The sequence below is a fragment of the Hyperolius riggenbachi genome, chromosome 6, assembly GCF_040937935.1.
Source record: "Hyperolius riggenbachi isolate aHypRig1 chromosome 6, aHypRig1.pri, whole genome shotgun sequence".
Lineage (NCBI taxonomy): Eukaryota > Metazoa > Chordata > Amphibia > Anura > Hyperoliidae > Hyperolius > Hyperolius riggenbachi.
The window spans coordinates 240576409-240583232 of NC_090651.1; positions in this window are offsets into that span (position 1 = coordinate 240576409).

Here is a 6824-nt window from a genome sequence, read left to right on the forward strand (position 1 = left end):
ATGCTGTAACAATCTACATGATACCTTCAGTTCCTATCATTTGTTAATATTTTAGGAAGACTTTTTATAATGCCAAACCCCAGGCTCAGCTATTATACGTATTTGATATGTATTATGCATAAAAAAAAGTTTTGTACGATAAAAATGCAGCTTTTTCGCTGTTTCTTATAGGTAGGGAACACACTTGCAGATTCATGCGCGCTTTACCACACACCTCAAAATGCACGCTAAGGGCTCGTTCACATTAGAGGCGTTTTCTGCCTTTTTCTCAAGCGTTTTTAAAATCGCCCCCAAAACACTTGTGCAATGAATGTCTATGAGAAGGTTCATATCAGCACGGTTCGTGCGCTGTGCGTTCAGCAAAGCGGTGCCTGGATCATTTTTGGGGCGATTTTGCTATAATGGAAGGTATAGGAAGAGAGCTAAACACTAACAAAATCGCTTTGTGAGGCGATTGTGTTCGTGTTTTAAAGAATAAATACATTGTATTTATTATTATCCGTGTCAAAGAGGTCACTTCCTGACTTGCATCAGGGAGTGAATAAAAAAAAAAATGCTCGGTAAAAGCGCTTAGAAAAGAGTTTTTCACAAAAACGGAACGCCTACCCAAGCGCCAGGAATAAAAAAAAAATTGTGACAAAAAAACCCAGACGCGAATGCTTATGCGAGCAGAACGCAACGTGAACGAGGCCTGAGGGCCCTTTCACACCGACTGCATTCCGTTTTGTTTTTGAAAAGGCTTGCAGTTTTCCAAATGCAGATACAATAAAGTTGGAATCATTCTGATTTTCTAAAAAGGCAATTATACTTGTGCTGCATTTTTCCTGCGTTTGAGGTCAACATTGTGAAAAATGCAAAACGCCAAATGCAAAATGCATTTGCATTTGCAGTTGCGTTTTGTGATTGCATTTCGCAATATTTGGTGTAAAAGAGCCCTGGCGAACTGGCCGTTATAGAAAATGGCACAGTTGGGAATCGCGCATCTGTTTGCATTACACTTTCACATTTTTCCTCATCATTTGAAATTGGACAGCATTCGGCTTTTTTTACGCACAACAAATGCATTTGTAGTTACAATGTATTCTGCTGCATGTGAAAAAATGTGAACAAACGTGGAAACTCCTGTGTGGGCTATAGCGATCACGTATACAAATGCAAAGTGACGGAAACCTTGGACTCGCAGGGAAAAAGAGGGATTCTGACCTGTGTAGCGCTTCTCAATATGAGGATTATAATGTGCAGTATAATTTTAACCACTTGAGGCAGTGTTAAACCCCCCTAAAGACCAGGCCATTTTTTAAGAAATAGGCCACTGCAGCTTTATGGCCTGGCTGCAGGGCAGCACATGTCAGCACACAAGTGATTCCCCTTCCCCCCCCCTTTTATTTTCTCTACACCAACAGAGCTTTCTGTTGGTGGGGTCTGATCGCCCCCAAGATTGTTTGTTTATTTATTGTAAATATTTATATGATTATTTTTTATTAAATTTCCCTATTTTTGTTTATATTTTTGTATTCCCCCTTCCCTCCCTCCCCCCGCCAGCCAATCCCTGTGATCGGCTTCAGCCTATGACAGCTGATCACCCCTGAGCCACTGGAAGGGACAGCTGTGTCAAGTATCAGCGCTCTTCTGCAAAACAGTCGGTCGTCATTAGGTGGTCCTGGGGGTGCCGCCACGGCCATTGGCGTGACGCGGTCGACAACAGGTTAATGTATTGCTGTGCTCTGCTTTTTGTGCTCAATGTACATAATAATAACTGCATAAATAAATAAATATTAGCATAACATTAGTACATGCTGTAAATTTGTATGTCAGACATTCACAGTGTGAACGGGTCCATAGGAAAGCACCTTCTGCACAAATCAGCAGCTTCTCATGTCTTCCTTAGCAATCTCCACCTACCTGTTTCCTCCCTCCATTGCTCTCTCACAGTCTGAAGCTTTGATTGGCTGTCAGTCAGCAGGGAAGTGTGGCTTTGTCTGGCAGATGAACCTCTCTTTACACTTTATGCCCATGTGACATAATGAGTATTGTTTCAGGCTGACTGGATGTGAGCAGGCAGGTGTCAGTCTGAGAGAATGAGAATCTCTGAACCGGTGGAGCAGATAGTAAAGTATTGTTCTTATGCAATAAAAGCTGCGCTTGGAAGGGCTAGTTCACAACGTGTCTGCCCGGCTTTTGGTGGTGTTGCGTTTGGGCTTTCAATAGCTTTCTGTGGCTTTCAGTTGCGGTTGGCATTTTTCTTCCCCGCAGGGGGACATTAGCCATGGCGGTTAACCGCTCCAGGATGCTATATGTAGCGTCCAGGGTCACCTTCGAATGGAGCACCAATGCGGAAATACAGGCAACGGGTGCACACACATTTTGAGGGACAACGGCTGGGGTTTACGTCGTGTCTATCATTCGTGGTTATTGCATGCCGTGATTATCGCACCTGACAACCACATTGGCCTGAGATTTCCCAACATCTCAGATTGATACACTCAACCAATATCCACCCCAAATTTTTTATCTGATTCAGTAATATCAAGTCAACAGATGTATGGCCACTTTAATTCCTTAATTCCCCAAAGCTCATTCCTCCCCCTCCCCCCACTTATGTCCTCCCCTTTGCCACCATCTTTACTAATCCCTCATATATGCCCCTCTTCCACCTTGGATATCCCCTCCCTCTTTACCAGACACATCCTTACTGACCTTCCTGCTGGCACCATGATCCCTGCGTCGTTAATGCTAATTTCCAAAGTTTCGATATCCCTCCTTCCATCACTGTTTTCACTCCCCCCAACATCCATGCTTTCCTTACCTGCTTTTTATTGGTGGTCAGTGGCAGTGAATCACTGCCTGCCCACGACCCACTTCACTATAGTATGAAACCCTATAGGCCACATCCATACTCAGTACTGATAGGTGAAAATCCATTATGATTCGATCATAGTGAAAGAATCTATCCGTAACAATTGATGCATGTATGGCCAGCTTTAGATTATGGTTTCTAATAACAAGATTGGAGAGAGGAGAGAGAAGACAAAGCAGGTGGTTTTGGTGCATTGCGCTCAGCACCGGTTACCCAAACTAGGAGACCCATAGCAGCAATAATATGCTGCGCGGGGCACAGCATACAAATACTAAGGGCTCAGACACACTATAAGCGCTTTTATGAGCACTTTTTAGCTGTCAGAACTTTCTGAGAGCTTTTTAAAAAGTGCTCCTATTGACTTACATTAAAATCATGGTAAAATCATGATCGCGGTAAAATCGCTCAGAAAAGCGCTTAGGGCCCTTTTCCACTAGCGCGTTTGCGCTGGCTGAATCGGAAAGTCGCAAACCGCTAGCGATTTTACAATCGCTACGGTTTGCTTTTAAACATAGGAATCACGGTAGGTCATTTCCACTACCGCGATTCGTTTTTTACAGGAACGCGAACGCGTGGCGGAGCGATATTTGCCGCGATTTTGCTATGCAGTGCATAGCATAGCAAAATCGCGGCCGCAAACGTCGGGAAATCGCCGGTAATTTTTTAGGTTTGCGATTCAGCAATCGCTAGCGTTCAGCGTGAACGCTAGCGACTGCTAGTGGAAAAGGGCCCTTATAGTGTGTCTGAGACCTTATGCAGAGAAGGGGAGAAACAGTGAGGAGAGAAAAGCTGAAAGAGAAGGAAGAAGATAGTTAAGTGACAAGACATGTTCTGTACAGCACTGTGGAAGATGGCGGCACTATATAAATACTAAATAATAATAAAAATAATTTGCCTCACCAGGGTTGCACTTTTATTTAGCTTTTTTTTTTTTTATTTAGCCTTACTGTATAAAAAGAAGACACAGCCAGCCAGCACTAGGGGAAGAGTCAAACAAAGGTGAATGAGGGAGGGATGGTGTACACCAAGAGTGCTTCTGAGCGTTTTTCAAATCGACAGTGATTTGAAAAGCGCTTGGCTAATGTTACCCTATGACGGTGTTCTCACAGCAGCGTTGTGATTTTTTAAAAATCGCAAACACACTGCATGTAGCATTTTTTGGAGCGATTCATTCAAAAATCGCTCTGAAAAATCGCTTCACAAAATCACACTCGCAAATTGCTAGCGATTGCTATTGCGATTTTGGCGTGCACTAGCCCAGAGAGAGGAGGAGTGGAGAGAGACTGAGACTAGCCTGAGATGAAGCACAGAGGCTACTTGCCTGTAATATGACTCCTGTCTCTCACACAAGTCAGAAAGCAGCCCTCCTGGAGTCTAGGGACTGTCAAAAACTTTTCAACTTGTTTAACGCCTTATCCACACATGCAGTCATTATAACAATGGGGAAAGACAAGACAGATGTTTGCCCACGGACCCTCTAGGCAAGCTCTGCATCATGCTGTGTATATTTACCAGCTTGCCTGCCCTCTAATTGCACTTTTATCAGCTAGCCTAGAGTTTCACATTGCCTTACAACAACAAACCTGAATATACCAGACACTGGACCAGCCCTAAATCACTGAATGAAAGGCGGCCTGGGGGGAGATTGCCCCCCTTCCCCCCTGGACAGACAGGGGGGGGGGGGGAGACTGGCGACCAGGGCAAGAGCTCTAGAAAGGCCTCAAAGGCCCTTGGCTGAGGGGTGGTTGGACATGGAAGCAGGATTGCTGCAAATGGAATGCAGAGGTTGCAAATAAGGAGAAACAGATAGAAAGCTGTGAGATGCCGCGCGGGATCCCGCATGCCGGCGATGTTGCAGGTGAGTAATTGTCAGGGGTGTTTTTAGGCATAGGCATTACAGGCCACTGCCTGGAGTGCCATTAGTCCTGGAGGGCACCGTGCCCCTGATTAAGCCCAACTCCCAAACTAAGCCATGCCTCCTGGATGAAGCAATGCCCCCACGGGTGTTTGTACGTCTTTCTGTCCACTTGTCCCTCCTGCCTCCTTGTGCCACCTCTTCCCCCATGTGTCCCTCCGTCTCCCTATTATTATTATTATTATTATTATTATTTTTAGTATTTATATAGCGCCGACATATTACGCAGCGCTGTACAATGTATATATATATATATATATATATATATATATATATATATATATATATATATATGCCTCCTTCTGTCTACCTTTTTGCTTCCTTCTGTCTCCTTGTGCCACCTTCAGTCCTCCTGTGCCACCTCTGCCCCCTGGTGCATCCAGAAATTGATTAAATTGAAATGGTGCCCTAGACAAGCAACGGCTTTGGGCCCACACTTGATGTCCACCTAGCTTTTTTGCAAGATTTGGTCGGGGTTAGCATAAACCCTAGACTTTCTCTAGGCCTTAGGAACCTGCCTAAGTTGCCCCTGATTAAGCCCAACTCCCAAACTAAGCCATGCCTCCTGGATGAAGCAATGCCCCCACGGGTGTTTGTACGTCTTTCTGTCCACTTGTCCCTGCTGCCTCCTTGTGCCACCTCTTCCCCCATGTGTCCCTCCGTCTCCCTATTATTATTATTATTATTATTATTTTTAGTATTTATATAGCGCCGACATATTACGCAGCGCTGTACAATGTATATATATATATATATATATATATATATATATATATATATATATATATATATATATATATATATATATATATATATGCCTCCTTCTGTCTACCTTTTTGCTTCCTTCTGTCTCCTTGTGCCACCTTCAGTCCTCCTGTGCCACCTCTGCCCCCTGGTGCATCCAGAAATTGATTAAATTGAAATGGTGCCCTAGACAAGCAACGGCTTTGGGCCCACACTTGATGTCCACCTAGCTTTTTTGCAAGATTTGGTCGGGGTTAGCATAAACCCTAGACTTTCTCTAGGCCTTAGGAACCTGCCTAAGTTGCCTTATGGATGATCCAGCTCTGTGTGCATCCCTTTGTGCCTCCCTCTGTCCCGCTGTGCCTCCTTCTGTCCCCATTTGTGCCCCCTTTGTTCCCTTGTCCCAATATCTGTTCCCGCCCTCCTCCCCCAGTCAAGTGTGTAAAGGCAGAGTTTAGCGCAGCAGAAACTGTGCTCTAACCTCCCCTCTGGAGTCCAGTGCTGTGCCTGTGCAACCATCCTGTCTGTTTCCTGCTCCCTCTAGTCTTGGCTCTCCTCATGTAGAATGTAATAATGCTACATGGGGTATGAGATGCTGGACACTAGGGCGAGAGATGAGCGGACAGGTGGAAGCACAGCACTGGACTCGGAGAGGTGAGAGCACGGCTTCTGATGCACTATACTCTGCATTTACACACTAAAACTGGGCTAGTGCAGGAAGGGGGTAGGCAATGAAATGCTACAGGATCGGTGGATGTTTTGTTCCTCAAGGACTCTCTGTATTATGCATCCACCCTATACGGCACATGGTATATATTCTCTAGTGTGAGGGTTTTTTTTTATTTCAGGGAGGGGGGGAGTCAACACAGGACTTCTTGCCTTGAGCGACAGATCAAGGAAACCAACACATGGCCAAAAGAATGGAAACGGTCAGTTTTTATTTCGTTGCCAAAGAAGGGAGATTCTAAAGATTGCTCAAAATTACCGCACACTTGCCCTCATTCCTCACATGAGCAAAGTGCTTCTTAAGATCATATATCAACGCCTCAATCCAGTCATTGACAGATAGTTACCTGATGATCAGGCAGGTTTTAGAAGAGGTTGTGGCACTCGCGATCATATTGCGAATCTTCGATGGATCTTGGAGAAATCCCACGAATATTAGAAGAATGTCTATATGTGCTTTATCGACTATAAAAAAATCCTTTGATTGTGTCAAACACGATAAGCTGTGGAAAGCCTTAGGTGAACTGGGCATGCCAACTCATCTGGTTAAGCTGATAAGATCACTATATGACGGCCAAGAAG